Here is an 18,396-nt window from a genome sequence, read left to right on the forward strand (position 1 = left end):
AAAGTTTACGTGTCTGGAAGAAGATTCTTCTATCAAGATTTTATTACTTTTTCAGCAGTACAAGCTTGTCCTGCTTTTCTCCTGGGGTGTAGCCGTAGTCCATGTCAGTCTCTTCAGTAGAGCAGTGGTGGCTTTTAAGCAATGGGAACTTGTGGGTTATAATCCTCACAGCGCCTCCCATGTAGTTAATGCTGCCCGAATATTAAAAGCCTGAGTAAGATAACAGTCTTTATCTCTTTTTCCACAGGTCAATGTGAGGAGCATGCCTCTCAAACCTAGTGAGCTGCCTTGCTGAATACATTGAGGTAAGTGCTATTTTTATTTTTCTGGGCTGCATACAGGAAAAAGATGGCTGCAAACTAAAGAAAAAAAATACACTTGATAAGCACTCCAGGTCAAAAACAGAGAATATCTATATGAATTGTGATAACTATATTCATTCCAAGGGTGGAGATAGGAAGACAAGAAAAATGACTATAATTAAAATATAATTTTTATTGGGGGTCAAAAATAAAATAGGAAAAATTGATTAAAAACACACTTAAGCGCCGACTGTAGCAGAAAGAGATTAGCGTGATATAATGCAGGAACAGGGACTGGGATTTTACTCAAATCTGTTCGTGGTTCCCAAAAGAGAGGTAACTTTCATACCAATTTTAGATCTCAAAAGTTTAAACAAGTTCATTAGAGTACCATCCTTCAAGATGGAAGCTATTCGTTCCATTCTTCCCTTGGTTCAAGAGAGTCAATTTATGACAACAGATTTAAAGGACGCGTATCTGCATGTTCCCATCCACAGGGATCATCACAAGTTTGAGGTTCGCATTTCTAGACAAACCCTTATAGTTTGTGGGCTCTTCCATTCGGCCTTGCCAAAACTCCCAGAATTTTTTCAAAGGTCCTGGGATCCCTGTTGGCGGTGCTCTGGTTGCAGGGCATTGCAGTGGCACCTTATCTGGACGACATTCTGTTCAGGCGCCATCCTTTCAACAAGCAAACTCCCACACGGAGATGTATCTTTCCTGCGCTCGCACGGAATGGAAGGTGATTTTGGGAAAGAATTCCTTAATTCCAGCTACAAGGGTGGTGTTCTTGGGAACCATAATTGATTCCCCTATCGAAAATATTTTCTGACAGAGGTCAGAAAGATAAAGATTTTTGACTCTTGTCTTGCCCTTCAGTCCTCTCCTCGACGGTCAGTGGCCCAATGTATGGAGGTAATTGGTCTGATGGTAGCTGCCATGGACATCATTCTGTTTGCCGGCTTCCACCTCAGACCTCTGCAGTTATGCATGCTCAGGCAGTGGAACAGGGATTATGCAGATCTGTCTCTGCGATTACATCTGGATCAGGCGACAAGAGATTCTCTTCTTTGGTGGTTGTCTCAGGATCATCTTTCCCAGGGAACCTGCTTACGCAGACCCACCTGGGTGATTGTGACGATGGACGCCAGCCTGCTGGGTTGGGGAGCAGTCTGGGGCTCTCTAAAGGCTCAGGGGACATGGACTCGGAGGATGTCCTGTTCTCTCCATAAACATTTTTTTATGTTTGTGTGTCCCCTTTAAATGCCTTTATTATAAATTGATATGCTTGTACTAGTTAGGAGATTGTTGGCACACTTAGCACCTCTTTGAATTTTATATTAAAAGGGACACTAAGGTTAAATTAAATTTCATGATTCAGATACAGCATATAATTTTAAATAACTTTCCAATTTACCTCCATTAAAAAAAATGTGCACAGTCTTTTATATTTACAATTTTTGAGTCACCAGATGCTACTGAGCATGTGCAAGAATTCACAGACTATACGTATATGCATTTGTGATTGCTGATTGCTATCACATGGTACAAGGGGAGTGGAAATATACATAACTTTGAAATTAGTTATAAAAAAATCTACTACTCATCTTGAAGTTCAGACTAAGTGCTATTGCATTGTCTTGTTATCTTGCATTTGTTGATTATGCAAATCTAATGTGTTGACTGGTCCTTTTAATGGCTTACTGCATTATCACTGAAAGACACGGAAAAAAGGATCAAATGTTCTATGACACCACATTACTGTTCTTGACTTCTAGAAGGCACTGTGATCTTCGTAATACCTTTATGTATCCCTGATAGCTCTCTGTGGGTTAGGGGGGCCCTTATAGAGACTCAATCTTAAAAATCAGGAGGGATCATAAATATAACATGTTGCCTTGGCTCCGGAATGAAAAGATATAGTGTGGCTGGCTACCTTCTGTGGCCTGCGGCCGGGGCTACGTTGGGGTTCTCCAGTAACAAATCATAAGTTTGAAAGAAAAAGAGCCATATATTGACAGTGCTTTTCGGGAGGGACTAGGAATCGTTTTTGCCTATTGAGAAACATCACCTAGATCCAAGCCCCAGATATAACACCAATTTTTTCTTATAGAGAGAATAATCGTAGATAATTAAATGTTGTAAATCAGCTTGCTAAGGGAGAAGTTTTTATGGACCTTCCACAAAGGGAGAAGTATTTATGGTCTTCAGATTTGATCCTGTGTTTGCTCTGCGAGACGACATATGCCAACTACTTGTTTACTGTGTTGAGTTCTGTTACGAGGTTGAGACCAGCTCTGGGTTATGCATAAATAATATAAAAAATTTATATACAGCGGGTCGGAGCCAGCGCTCTGTGAAGATGGCTGCACTTCTGTGAGCTCCGAGCTCCTTCAGGGCTTTAAATGCTATTTAACACCTAACCAACGCAGGAAATCATGTTAAAAATGCCTACGGACCAACAGACAGCAGCCTGAAATATATCTACCGGACTTTGGTATTTACTTTGTACTCGGCATTAGCGTGTGGGTGCTCCATGCGGCGGAGTGAGCCACGTGGGCCCCGATTTGCAAAATATCCCTCTGCATGACTATAAATACTCGGTACATACGACCCACACACTCCGGAAAATAGAAGTCTGCTGAGAAGGTCAATCCAGCTCTTGAAAAGGAGATAGATGTCGGGAGACAACTGATCAGGACCTGCCGAGGTATCAAAATTGCAGTCGCTACTGACCAAACATGCATTTCTCCCTCACACCCTAAAGTGACCTCAGACATTACATACCTTTTTACCGCTCCATCCTGAGACTGAACATAAGCCGAGCTATATGAGAATGCCTAAAATGGATTAAACAGAGCACAGGTGCGAACTACATACCCCCTGCGCCACTGCTGCATGTTCGGCTCCCTGCCTAGCAGACCAGGCGACATCACTAGACAGCACTGCACGATAAGGCTTTGTTTCATTATGGGGCCTGGTATTCTCTGGCGGTTAAGACACCGATAACGGAGATTGCACAGTAATACTACCATATAATTAAGGGGGCTACATAGCTGTCATTCCCCAGCCCTTCATACATAGGCTGTCCCACCTCTCTTCCTAAACACTCTTGTTTTGTCCAGCTCCCATTGAGAGAGTTACATACTCCCGGACCTGTGCCCCATACTATAGTACATCCAAGCGGCTATCATGTCACCTAAGAAAGGAAGCAAACCTGAAAAGCCCACTAAAAATCAGGGTCAAACTCCCTCAGTGAATATTTTTTTTTAAATCTATGGAAACCTCCACTCCTGTCATTTCCAAGCTATCAGCAACCCACCCCAGATCTCCCTCATCTTCCTCAGAGTCTGTGTTGGAAAATTTAGAATCTGCTATCACTATCCCTAAAGCATTACTTGACTCTCTTCCATCTAAAAAATATTTTTCCTCTCTGGTTGGCCAGGTCAGACAGTGTATTAGAGAGGAGATTGCAGACATTAAAAAATAAATTTCTGAGGTCGGCCAGAGGGTGGAGAAACTAGAAAGTCAATCTGACCTTACTACTTTTTAACATCGCTTTCCTTACGGCTAAGATAGCGCAGCAAGACACCAATATGGCTCAAATGGAAAACAAGATCGATGATCTTTAAAACAGGAGCAGTAGGGGTAACGTGAGAATCCAGGGCATTCCTGAAACCGTAGCCCCAGCAGATCTTGAGTACTATATCCAGGGTCTTTTCTCATTTCTACTGAACACAGGAGATGACACCACAATAGCGTTAGATCGCTTCCACAGAGCCCTAAGGGGTAAACCTCTGGGAGACCAGCCCACAAGAGACATTATTGTCAAAATTACCACATACTCCATTAAGGAAGAAATTATGAAAAGAGCAAGGCAGAAGCATCCTATAAGGTTCAGATAAGCTCCCATTACAGGTATTTGAGGACCTGACACACAGAACTTTATTAAAAGAAGGGAACTCAGGCCTTTAACAACCAAGCTGAGGCAACTCAACATCCCATATCGATGGGGCCACCCATTCCACCTGCAAGTTTCATGGAAAGGCAAAAGGTTATTGTGTCATTCACAGGAGGACAGTGGACCAGATCTGCAAGACCTTGGAAATAATCCTACCACCTCCCGCGGGGACGATTCCAATTGTCCCGCGGCCACAATAGACCTGCACCCACCTCCGCTTCCACAAAGGAAGGAATGGCAGGAAGCCTCCTCCAGAAAATCCCGCAAAAACCAAATCTGGTCCTACGACACCTGACTCGATGGGCTGACAGCCCTAGGATGGTAATTACTGACCAGGCTGATTTGGCCCTTTGGGGGCTTTATTGTAGAACTTCATGATACCTAACAGCACTTCTAACATAACCTTATATATGAGGACTTATTCTACATGAAAATTATGTTTCAGGGTGGTAAGAGTGACAATATGTTTTAGCATGGTATAGGTAATGTGCTGTGCTTTAACACCTAAATAATATGTTTAATGTTGTTTTTTTCAAATTCTCACCCACACCAGGTCATGTCCCACTGAGAAAGGACACATGTTTTACCATTCTTAGGAGTGCATTTTGTTTATTTCAACGCAGTTCTCTCTTAGCCCTTTTGCATAACATAAAAAGGCAATCTTTTGTTATTTATATAATGTCATGCTACCGGTGTTACACACCTTTAACTAAACATGCTCAAGCCCATCAGGGGTTTTATCTCCTATTTCAGAGGATTTCCATCCTCTGCCACTTGTTCTACACCTGTTGTGCATTTTTTTATATTTCTATATTGTTTGTTATAGTTTTTTTAAACTTTGTTTTTTTTATGTATCCAGGAGGAAATTTAATGAAATCTAGTAATTTCTTCATGTCATGGGAAAACCTGTATGATTATGTTATTTACTCTGTAGGAATTGTATGGCTGAGGTCACCTCTAAAAATACAGACTATCCAAATTATCACATAGAATGTGAAGGGTATCAATAGCCCAAACAAGAGAGCTATGGCCATTCGAGACTTATGCAAAAGAGGTGGGCACATATTACTACTGCAGGAGACTCATTTTAAAGCTAACAAAATTCCCAAATACTTTTCCCCTCACTTCCCTCAACACTACCATAGTACATGTCGCACTAAAAAGGTAAATGGAGTAAGCATATTGCTACATAAGTCCATCCCATTTAAACTCCTCCAGGTGGATAAAGATAGAGAAGGCAGGTACATAGAGATTTCAGGCCTGATGTTCGGTAAACCGATCACCATAGTAAACCTGTATGCCCCCAACGCTGGGCATGATAAATTTTTCTCCCGTATCTCCATTAAGATATCCGATCTCCAGAAAGGCCCGCTTGTAGTTTCCGGAGATTTCAACACCCCCTTAGAGCCTGAACTACACTGTTCAAATTCTAATATTAGACCCAACCGGAAATTTTTACACTGAGTCTGGCAGAACATTAAGTCTCTGACTCTCCATGATGCATGGAGGTACGCTTATCCACAAATGAGGGATTACACCTTTTCTCACCCACAAAAAAAGCTATTCCAGAATTGACTACATCCTGGTAGACCACATTACTCTCTCCTTAGTTAAAGATATCCATATAAAACACACATCCTGGTCAGACCATTCCCTGGTGGAGTGTAAACTAGAATGGCCATCCATCCTGGTAAAACCCTTCTCTTGGAAGTTAGACGACTCCTTACTTTCTGACCCACAGACGGTGGAGAAAATTAACAAACAATTAGACCTCTACTTCTCTCTCAACAACCTTCCTGACTCTAACATAGCTATGGTTTGGGAAGCCCATAAGGCTTTCATAAGGGGCAACTTCATCAAGATTAAAGCAATTCAGAAAAAACAATCTCTGACATCATATACTAAGCTAGCACAGGAAGTCTCTGAGGCTGACTATCTTTTAAAACTAGATCCAACAGACCAAACTCTACTAGCCGCCCTAAATGACAAGCGAAATAATCTTAATCAGTATTTACAAATAGAGTCCCAAAAACAACAAATGCATATAAAACAAAAATATTATGGGGAAGGCAATAAATCTGGGAAACTTTTGGCCAGGGCATTAAAAAAAAACAATCACTCCAGTCATATATTCACTCTCTTACTTCACAGCATGGCAAGATAATTGAAGACACAAAATCCATAGGCAAAATTTTTAAATCATTCTACCATAAGTTATATAACTTATTTCCAAACAGATCCCTTGAGTCACACAAAACTCTATGTGATAAATATCTCAAAGACATTTCACTCCCCGAACTAAGTACTAAAGAGAAAGATTTACTAGACGCTCCAATTACTAGCAAAGAGATCTTGGATGTTATAACAGATCTGAAGCCGGAGAAGGCCCCCGGGCCCAGACGGTTTCTCAAATAGATACTACAAAACCTTTAAAGCCCAATTGACCCCCTATCTTCTTAACCTTTTTAATTATATTTCTGACGCCAATAGGTTCCCAGACACTATGTTACAGGCACATATATCAATCCTTCCTAAGCCGGGCAAACCCCCTACTTCTCCGGGGAATTACAGACCCATCTCCTTGCTAAATGTAGACCTAAAATTGTATGCTAAAATTCTAGCAAATAGAATAAACAATTTCTTACCAAATTTGATCCATAATGATCAAGTGGGGTTCGTCCCGCTTCGGGAGGCCAGGGACAACATGTGCAAGGTAGTCCACCTCATGGAATATACTAAAAACTTAAATATCCTTTCTGCATTTTTATCAACTGACGCTGAGAAGGCTTTTGATAGACTGGACCTTTCTCCGGTCCACTCTTAATAAATGTATTTGGAAAGCCGAATTTTTGAACAGAATTTTCGCTCTTTATTCATTTCCCTCAGCCCAAGTTAGAGTTAATGGGGCCTTGTCTGACTTTTTTGAAATCCGTAATGGAACCCGTCAGGGTTGCCCCCTGTCCCCTTTGCTATTCGTGTTGTCCCTGGAGCCCTTGGCGGAGCGAATCCGTAACAACCCAAACGTGCACGGCATTACATTGGGAGGAGAGACCTACAAATTGGCAATGTTCGCCGATGATATCCTAATGACCTTGTCCTCTCCACGACAATCCTTGACTGCTGTCTAATATGAATTAGAAGCGTTTGGCGAGGTCTCAAATTTCTCAATTAACCATAATAAAATCAGAAATTCTCCCCTTAAACATGCCGGATGATGATCTTTTATTAATTAAACAACAATTCCCCTATAAAATCCAAAACCACGCTTTAAAATACTTAGGGATTTTTCTCACACCCAAATCAGAGGATTTACGTAAATTAAACTATGGCAGACTCTTAGAAGAGTTTATTCAACTGTCCTCCTCCTGGCTCCCAAAGAATATCTCCTGGCTGGGTAGAATCGCAGCAACAAAAATGACCCTTTTGCCAAAGGCCCTATATGTCCTGCAGGCTTTGCCTATCCCTGGCACTAATACATATATCCGGAAACTTCAGGCCATAATAGACACATAGATCTGGCACCGAAGGCCCCCAAGGATAGCAAAAAGCACTATGTATACACATAGGGAAGATGGGGGTCTAGGGGTTCCCAACATTTATCTGTACAAGCTAGCAACTTCACTGAATAGAGTAATTGATTGGAGTAGGCAAGGAGAAAATTCCTGTAAGAGATGCGTTCAGCTAGAGCAACAAATCCTAGGAGTCTCTTGTTTGGGTAGCATCTGCTGGGCCCCTCAAAAATCCTGTATAGATTCCCTAGCTGCCTAGCCAATTATCAAGGAGGCTTGGTCTGACTGGACGCTGATTAGAAACAAATTCCACCTCATTTCTTCTCAGTAATCTCCGTTATCAATTTCACACCGAATAAAGAATTTCCAGTAGATGTCCCTAGATGCCCATCCGGCAGTTCAAAACTGACCTCTCTGAGAAACCACATACCTATATATCTCTTACTATCACAAGGCCAGATGTCCTCCAGAGAATTACTGCTGGAAAGAGACTTAACCCAATTTAACTCCTGGTTGTATTATAACCAGGTAAGACATTTTCTTGTATCCCACAAATCACACAAAGACTTGCTAAGACCTCTCACAATCTTTGAATCCCTTTGCTCGTCACCAACCCCTCCTAAAAAAACAATTTCCCTAATGTATCAATGCCTTAAATCTTTCTACTCCACAAAACCGAATTATACGCTTAGCTGGGAGAAAGAACTTAACAGACATATTTCGGCCAAACAATGGTCCTCTTGGTTTAAAGCCACAGCCAAATCGGCCCACTTTGCAACAGGGCTAGAAACTAATTTAAAGATCATAACTAGATGGTACTTAACCCCGAGTAAATTGAAACATATGTTTATAAATGCTAGCGATAGATGCTGGAGAGGATGCGGCCAAATAGGCACTATGTGCCATATTTGGTGGGATTGTGATGTGATAAAACCTTTCTGGACACGAATCCATGAAGTAGCTTGTACCATAACTGGTGTTCAAACAGAGCTATTCCCAGAGGTGATCCTTTTTAATGCTACCTTACCGACCCCTTGTAAAATCAGAAAACATCTCTACCAAATTTTAATAAATGCTGCCAAACGACTTATTCCTATATTTTGGGAAAAAAAACAAGTCCCAAACCTAGGTCAATGGATTGATCAAGTGAAAACTACTTTAATCCTGGAGAGATTCCACTATTTAAAGACAGGCCAGTTAGACTTTTTCCATGACATGTTGTTCCTTTGGGAGCAGTATACATATGCAACCACATAACATACCCCCAACTCGTTAAGAGGATAGGAAGATACCGTAGCTGGGATGTAGAGGAAAGACATTCCCCCAAACTGCAACTCCTGTTGCGTATGATTCCCTGGTTTGTTTTTTGTTTTGTGTTCGTGTTTTTGTTTCAGAATGTTCAGTTCTGTCAATGTATATATGTCTCATTGTTTATGCATATCTTAGTATGCACCACCAACACATTTGGAGACCGTACTACTTCAATCCCTACCACAGTTGGACTTTTATCACCTAAATAGGACTTTTTAAATAAGTGGTGGTGTCTGGACATTTTTGCTTAAAATATATATTCATATGCGAGATATTACCTTTACACCTGCTGTAACTTGCATATCTGTTTGTTTGAAACTTTATTTGAAATAAAAAGAAATAAATAAAAAAAAATTATATACAGCTTTACATCACAATCTTTTCACTTTATCTCAGATGCATACTGTTTTTCTTTGCTTTTAGTCTAATTTATGCTATATGCTTAATATAAGCCTCTGGACGTTTACAAAGGCAGCAGATAGGGCCCAAGAGTGGCCTGTAACAGCGTTTTTAGGGGCTGAAAAATGAGGCCTATCATTGTTATTGTACATCAAAAGGATTGCTTTTGCTGTCTTTGTATGATTTGTACACATTTAATTTTTCTTTTCCTCAATAAAAAAAAATCAAATAAAAATCACATTTGCCTTAGAATTCACAACTTTAGGTAAAAATTGAAAAGAAGTCCGCAAAACTGCCTTATCCTAATGAAAAATCAGAAAAGGAGACTCACAAGAAAGAGCAGATAATTCAGAAACTCTTCTAGCAGAAGAGATGGCCAAAAGAAATAACACTTTCCAAGAAAGTAGTTTAATGTCCAAAGAATGCATAGGTTCAAATGGAGGAGCCTGTAAAGCCTTTAGAACCAAATTAAGACTCCAAGGAGGAGAAATTGACTTAATGACAGCATTAATACGAATTAAAGCCTGAACAAAACAGTGTATATCAGGAAGTATAGCAATCTTTCTGTGAAATAAAACAGAAAGAGTGGAGATTTGTCCTTTCAAGGAACTTGCAGACAAAACCCTTATCCAAACCATCCTGAAGAAACTGTAAAATTCTAGGAATTCTAAAAGAATGCCAGGAGAATTTATGAGAAGAACACCATGAAATGTAAGTCTTCCAAACTTTATAATAAATCTTTCTAGAAACAGATTTACGAGCTTGTAACATAGTATTAATCACTGAGTCAGAGAAACCTCTATGACTTAGAACTAAGCGTTCAATTTCCATACCTTCAAATTTAATGATTTGAGATCCTGATGGAAAAACGGACCTTGAGATAGTAGGTCCGGCCGTAACGGAAGTGGCCAAGGCGGGTAACTGGACATCCGAACCAGATTCGCATACCAAAACCTGTGTGGCCATGCTGGAGCCACCAGCAACACAAAGGACTGTTCCATGATGATTTTGGAGATCACTCTTGGAAGGAGAACTAGAGGCGGGAAGATGTAAGCAGGATGATAACACCAAGGAAGTGTCAACGCATCCACTGCTTCCGCCTGAACATCCCTGGACCTGGATAGATATCTGGGAAGTTTCTTGTTTAGATGAAAGGCCATGAGATCTATCTCTGGAAGACCCCACATCTGAACAATCTGAGAAAACACATCTGGATGGAGAGACCACTCCCCTGGATGTAAAGTCTGGCGGCTGAGATAATCCGCCTCCCAATTGTCTACGCCTGGGATATGCACCGCAGAGATTAGATAGGAGCTGGATTCCGCCCAAGCAAGTATCCAAGATACTTCTTTCATAGCTTGGGGGCTGTGAGTCCCACCCTGATGATTGACATAAGCCACAGTTGTGATATTGTCTGTCGGAAAACAAATGAACGGTTCTCTCTTTAGCAGAGGCCAGAACTGAAGAGCCCTGAGAATTGCACAGAGTTCTAAAATATTTATTGGTAATCTCGCCTCTTGAGATTTCCAAACCCCTTGTGCTGTCAGAGATCCCCAAACAGCTCCCCAACCTGAAAGACTTGCATCTGTTGAGATCACAGTCCAGGTTGGCCGAACAAAAGAAGCCCCTTGAAACAAACGATGGTGATCTATCCACCATGTCAGAGAGTGTTGTACATTGGGAATCAAGGATATTAATTGTGATATCTTTGTATAATCCCTGCACCATTGATTCAGCATACAAAGCTGTAGAGGTCTCATGTGAAAACGAGCAAAGGGGATCGCGTCCGATGCTGCAGTCATGAGACCTAAAACTTCCATACACATAGCCACTGCAGGGAATGACTGAGACTGAAGGTGCCGGCATGCTGCGACCAATTTTAAACGCCTCTTGTCTGTTAGAGACAGAGTCATGGACACTGAATCTATCTGGAAGCCTAAAAAGGTGACCCTTGTCTGAGGAATCAAGAAACTTTTTGGTAAATTGATCCTCCAACCATTTTTCCGAAGAAACAACACTAGTTGATTTGTGTGAGATTCTGCAGTACGTAAAGACTGAGCTAGTACCAAGATATCGTCCAAATAAGGAAACACCGCAATACCCTGTTCTCTGATTACAGATAGTAGGGCACCCAGAACCTTTGAAAAGATTCTTGGAGCTGTTGCTAGGCCAAATGGAAGAGCAACAAATTGGTAATGCTGTAGAAAAGAGAATCTCAGAAACTGATAGTGTTCTGGATGAATCGGAATATGAAGGTATGCATCCTGCAAGTCTATTGTGGACATATAATGTCCTTGCTGAACAAAAGGCAGAATAGTCCTTATAGTCACCATCTTGAAAGTTGGTACTCTTACATAACGATTCAACATTTTCAGATCCAGAACTGGTCTGAATAAATTTTCTTTCTTTGGTACAATGAATAGGTTTGAATAAAACACCAAACCTTGTTCCGGAGGAGGAACTGGCATGATTACCCCTGAAGACTCCAGGTCTGAAACACACTTCAGAAAAGCCTGAGCATTTACTGGATTTACAGGGATGCGTGAGAAAAAAATCTTTTCACAGGAGGTCTTACTCTGAATCCTATTCGATACCCTTGAGAGACAATGCTCTGAATCCAATGATTTTGGACAGATTTTATCCAAAAATCCTTGAAAAACCTTAATTTGCCCCCTACCAGCTGAGCTGGAATGAGGGCCGCACCTTCATGCAGACTTAGGGGCTGACTTTGGTTTCCTAAATGGCTTGGATTTATTCCAATTTGAGGAAGGCTTCCAATTGGAAGCAGATTCCTTGGGGGGAGGATTGAGTTTTTGACCGTTTTCGTTCCTTTCGTCAGAATAAGGGTTAGAAGCCTTAGATTTACCCTTAGGTTTTTTATCCTGAGGCAAAAAAACTCATTTTCCCCCAGTGATAGTTGAAATAATAGAATCCAACTGAGAACCAAATAAATTATTACCTTGGAAAGAAAGAGATAGTAATCTATATTTAGATGTCATATCAGCATTCCAAGACTTAAGCCACAAAGCTCTTCTAGCTAATACATCTAAAGACATGGATCTAACATCAATTTTGATAATATAAAAAATGGCATCACAAATAAAATGATTAGCATGTTGCAGTAAGCGAATAATGCTAGATATGTCAGAATCCAATTCATGTTGCGCTAAATTTTCCAACCAGAAAGTTGATGCAGCCGCAACATCAGCCAAAGAAATAGCAGGTCTGAGAAGATGACCTGAATATAAATAGGCCTTCCTTAGATAAGATTCAAGCTTCCTATCTAAAGGATCCTTAAAGGAAGTGCTATCTTCCATAGGCATAGTGGTACGTTTAGCAACAGTAGAAATAGCCCCATCAACTTTGGGGATTTTTTCCCAAAACTCTATAGATTTTGCTGGTAAAGGATACAATTTTTTAAACCTTGAAGAAGGAATAAAAGAAGTACCTGGCTTATTCCATTCCCTAGAAATCATATAAGAAATAGCCTCAGGAATGAGAAAAACCCCTGGAGAAACCACAGGAGGTTTAATAACAGCATTTAAATGTTTATTAGACTGAACGTCAATAGGACTGGTTACCTCAATATCCAAAGTAATTAACACTTCTTTTAATAAAGAACGCATATACTCTATTTTAAATAAAGAAGTAGATTTGTCAGTGTCAATGTCTGAGGAAGGATCTTCTGAATCAAATAGATCCTCATCAGAAGAGGATAAATTATTATGTTGTTGGTCATTTGAAATTTCATCAGCTAAATGAGAAGTTTTAAAAGACTTTTTACTTTTATTAGGTGGTGGAAATGCAGACAAAGCCTTCATAATAGAATCAGAAACAAATTCTTTAAAATGTACAGGTATATCATGCACATTAGAAGTTGAAGGAACTGCAACTGGCAATGTACTATTACTGATGGAAACACTATCTGCATGTAAAAGTTTATCATGACAACTATTACAAATGACATTCGGTGGAATAATTTCTACAATTTTACAACAATTGCACTTAGCTTTGGTAGAACCGATGTCAGGCAGCAATATTCAAGCAGAAACTTCTGAGGCAGGATTAGATTGGGACATCTTGCACAATGTAAGAGAAAAAACAACATATAAAGCAAAATTATCTATCTCCTTATATGACCGTTTCAGGAATGGGGAAAAATTAAATAGCATAGGCCTCTGATAGCAAAAAGCAAGAGGCAAACATACAAGGGGTATTGAAACAATGAAAAAATTTGGCCAAGTATGACGCACAACGTAACGTAAATTCTTTTTTGGCGCCAAAAATAACCGGAAATGACACACTTGCGTCACTAATGACGTCGCCGTGTGAAAGGTCTTGGCGTCACGTATGACGCCGGAAATGACAAAATTGCGTCAAACTTATTTTTTCTCGCCAAAAATGACGCAATAAAGTTTAGCATTTGACGCATCCGCGGGCCTAATACCCGGAATTGTAACAAGTAGTCAATTGAAAAAAAAGACTAAACCCCAGGTAAGAAATAAATTTCTTAAAAATGTTTACATTCCTCAAATATGAAACTGACAGTCTACAGAAGGAAATACATGAACCTGACTCATGGCAAATATAAGTACAATCCATATATTTAGAACTTTATATAAATGCATAAAGTGCCAAACCATAGCTGAGAGTGTATGAAAACATACTTACCAAAAGACACCCATCCACATATAGCAGATAGCCAAACCAGTACTAAAAACAGTTATTAGTAGGAGGTAATGGTAAATTGAAAGTATATCGTCGATCTGAAAAGGGAGGTAGGAGATGAATCTCTACGACCGATAACAGAGAACCTATGAAATAGACCCCCTTTAGGGAAATCATCGTATTCAATAAGTGATACTCCCTTCACGTCCCTCTGACATTCGCTGTACTCTGAGAGGAATTGGGCTGCAACCATGCTGAGAAGCGCATATCAACGTAGAAATCTTAGCACAAACTTACTTCACCTCCTCCATAGGAGGCAAAGTTTGTAAAACTGAATTGTGGGTGTGGTGAGGGGTGTATTTATAGGCATTTTGAGGTTTGGGAAACTTTGCCCCTCCTGGTAGGATTGTATATCCCATATGTCACTAGCTCATGGACTCTTGCCAATTACATGAAAGAAATTTTGTTTTTAAAAGGTTTTATACTGGATTTTTATATCAGTATCTGTGCATATTCATCTTTATAAAAATAGTGTCTATTACATGCAGTAATATGAAAATTAGTATATACTGTCCCTTTAAGACGGTGTCTAAAGAATGGGTAGTTAGCTCATGCGCAATGGGATTTTGGGCTTACAACAAATATGGTATTTGAATTTCTCTTTCAGTTACCTAGTATAGTCTGATTTTTTTATGGCTTAACTCCAGAGAACCACATTTCTATTGGCTACTCCTAGGCACCAGTTACAAAATTAGACATACCATTTAAAGTGACATTACACTAACATTTTGTTTTCTTATGGCTTGTTATACCAGCTGCAGAGTATTAAAACATATAGAAATTGCTCATTTAGGTTTATTTTTGTATTAGAAACATCTGGTTTTGATAACTGAAACACCCATTTAAGAGGTCTGAGTGTGTAGGAATTGCAAACCTGCTTACATTTCTATCTCTCAAAGGCCAGAACTGCCAGCTGATTCAGAAGCAAAAATAAATGTAGTGGAGTAGCTTCCAATACATTTAATACAGTACCATGTTATGCACTGAGAACAAATTACAGTACAGTGTCAGGAGACTGAATAGCTCTCATAAAAGCACAACACTATGCAGATATACAAATAAAGGACTTTTAATGGGCTGCAGAAGACGAGTTAATCTGGGGTAAGTGAATAGCATCCATGAATACAGCTCCACTAAGCTAAAATATCATCCTAAAAATGGACCATGTAAATTCAGCTACCTATATGCCTACTGAATAGGACAGAGTATGACAAACAATGTTTAGATATTTTATTCTACATATTGCATGTATTGATAATAGAGACAGGAAAACTGTCCTTTTTAACAAAGACATAGTTGAAGAGCTATGAATAAAATAAACACAAGTTATTGATATTTTCAAACCCCAAGGCAGAACATGCGTGATCTGAGATGTCATCTCAGAAAATGCAGTAAGTCTGCAGAAAGAATGGGGACATATGCAGGAACTGTTAGCTGGTTTGCTTTGCAGCGCTGCTTCGCATCAAGCTGTTCTCTTCAAACAGCGCTGTACTTTTTGCTACACTCTAAGTTTTTCATTAATGCAGTGGCAACCATACAGGGAGTGCAAAAATTATTAGGCAAGTTGTATTTTTGAGGTTTAATTTTTATTATTGAACAACAACCATGTTCTCAATGAACCCAAAAACTCATTAATATCAAAGCTGAATAGTTTTGGAAGTAGTTTTTAGTTTGTTTTTAGTTATAGCTATTTGTAGGGGGATATCTGTGTGTGCAGGTGACTATTACTGTGCATAATTTTTAGGCAACTTAACAAAAAACAAATATACTACCCATTTCAATTATTTATTTTTACCAGTGAAATCCAATATAACATCTCAACATTCACAAATATACATTTCTGACATTCAAAAACAAAACAAAAACAAATCAGTGACCAATATAGCCACCTTTCTTTGCAAGGACACTCAAAAGCCTGCCATCCATGGATTCTGTCAGTGTTTTGATCTGTTCACCATCAACATTGCGTGCAGCAGCAACCACAGCCTCCCAGACACTGTTCAGAGAGGCGTACTGTTTTCCCTCCTTGTAAATCTCACATTTGATGATGGACCACAGGTTCTCAATGGGGTTCAGATCAGGTGAACAAGGAGGCCATGTCATTAGATTTTCTTCTTTTATACCATTTCTTGCCAGCCACGCTGTGGAAGTACTTGGATGCGTGTGATGGAGCATTGTCCTGCATGAAAATCATGTTTTTCTTGAAGGATGCAGACTTCTTCTGTACCACTGCTTGAAGAAGGTGTCTTCCAAAAACTGGCAGTAGGACTGGGAGTTGAGCTTGACTCCATCCTCAACCCGAAAAGGCCCCACAAGCTCATCTTTGATGATACCAGCCCAAACCAGTACTCCACCTCCACCTTGCTGGCGTCTGAGTCGGACTGGAGCTCTCTGCCCTTTACCAATCCAGCCACGGGGCCCCATCCATCTGGCCCATCAAGACTCACTCTCATTTCATCAGTCCATAAAACCTTAGAAAAATCAGTCTTGAGATATTTCTTGGCCCAGTCTTGACGTTTCAGCTTGTGTGTCTTGTTCAGTGGGTGGTCGTCTTTCAGCCTCTTACCTTGGCCATGTCTCTGGAGTATTGCACACCTTGTGCTTTTGAGCACTCCAGTGATGTTGCAGCTCTGAAATATGGCCAAACTGGTGGCAAGTGGCATCTTGGCAGCTGCAACGCTTGACTTTTCTCAGTTCATGGGCAGTTATTTTGCGCCTTGGTTTTTTCCACACGCTTCTTGCGACCCTGTTGACTATTTTGAATGAAACGCTTGATTGTTCGATGATCACGCTTCAGAAGCTTTGCAATTTTAAGAGTGCTGCATCCCTCTGCAAGATATCTCACTATTTTTGACTTTTCTGAGCCTGTCAAGTCCTTCTTTTGACCCATTTTGCCAAAGGAAAGGAAGTTGCCTAATAATTATGCACACCTGATATAGGGTGTTGATGTCATTAGACCACACCCCTTCTCATTACAGAGATGCACATCACCTAATATGCTTAATTGGTAGTAGGCTTTCGAGCCTATACAGCTTGGAGTAAGACAACATGCATAAAGAGGATGATGTGGTCAAAATATTAATTTGCCTAATAATTCTGCACTCCCTTGTAGTGAAGCGCTGTTGAAGAGAAAAGTCAAATATTAAGCAGGACTGGCTCTCATGGATTTTTTTCAAACCCCAACCCCCTAGCCTTTCCTCGTCTGCAAATCTGTGACTCCAGAATATAAGACATTCTTATGAGCAATGCACCTTTTTATTACTACATTTTACCTTATAATTATATGGATGCTAGACCAAGAGCAAAGGAAACTCATTTATTCAAGAGACATCTTAAAAACGTAAAGTGATGGTAAATCCTAGCGTTGAAGTTTGTTGTCTGAAGAAATGAATTCCTTTTTCGGTTACTTTTCCCTGCAAGCAAGAATTTGGGTTCAGCTGAGTCCACGTCAATCTCTTCAGTAAAGTAGTGGTGGCTTTTAAGCAGTTATGAAGTTGTGAGGTAGTCCATTGCTGCCCATGGTACAGAAAGCCAGAGTTGGTTATTCTGTTCTTTCTTTTTCTACAGGTCTCTGTAAGGAGTATGTGTCCTTTTCACGCCTTGTGAACCGTCCTCCTGCCGGACAGCTAGACTGCAAGTAAGTGCTTTTGTCTTCTAGGTCTTGGAGACATGCACTTCAGAAGTATATGTCATATGCAGTAGATGGGGACAGTTTTAAAATCCTTTATACAGGATTTTCTTTGGCAGTGAGCAGGTACATTATGTATGTTGAGAATAGGGGTTAAAGGAACACTCAAGTCAAAATTAAACTTTCATTATTCAGATAAAGCATGCAATTTTAAACAAGTTTCCAATTTACTTTCATTAACAAAATCTGCAGTCTTTTTATATTTAGACTCCTACTGAGCATGTGCAAGAATTCAAAGAATAAGTGTGCATTTGTAATTGGCTGATGGCTGTCACATGGTACGTGTATGCGTTTGTGATTGGCTGATGCCTATCACATGGTACAGGGGGAGTGGAAATAGACAAAACTTAAAATTGTAAGAAAAAAAAAAATTCACTACTCATTTGAAGTTCAGAATTGCATTGTCCTTGTTATCTTGCATTTGTTGATTATGGCAAATCTACTGTGTTGATTGGTCTTTAATCTTCCCTTTATTGGGGACATTTTTCCTCTTTGGGC

General features: G+C 40.0%; 1 protein-coding gene across 1 annotated transcript in view; it reads right to left on the reverse strand.

Moving 5' to 3' along the window:
- The window catches only part of SEC24A (SEC24 homolog A, COPII coat complex component), a 182,062-nt gene that overhangs the window by 105,598 nt on the left and 58,068 nt on the right, over positions 1 to 18,396 (reverse strand).

Source organism: Bombina bombina, chromosome 6 (genome assembly GCF_027579735.1).
Source record: "Bombina bombina isolate aBomBom1 chromosome 6, aBomBom1.pri, whole genome shotgun sequence".
In the NCBI taxonomy this organism is placed as follows: Eukaryota; Metazoa; Chordata; class Amphibia; order Anura; family Bombinatoridae; genus Bombina; species Bombina bombina.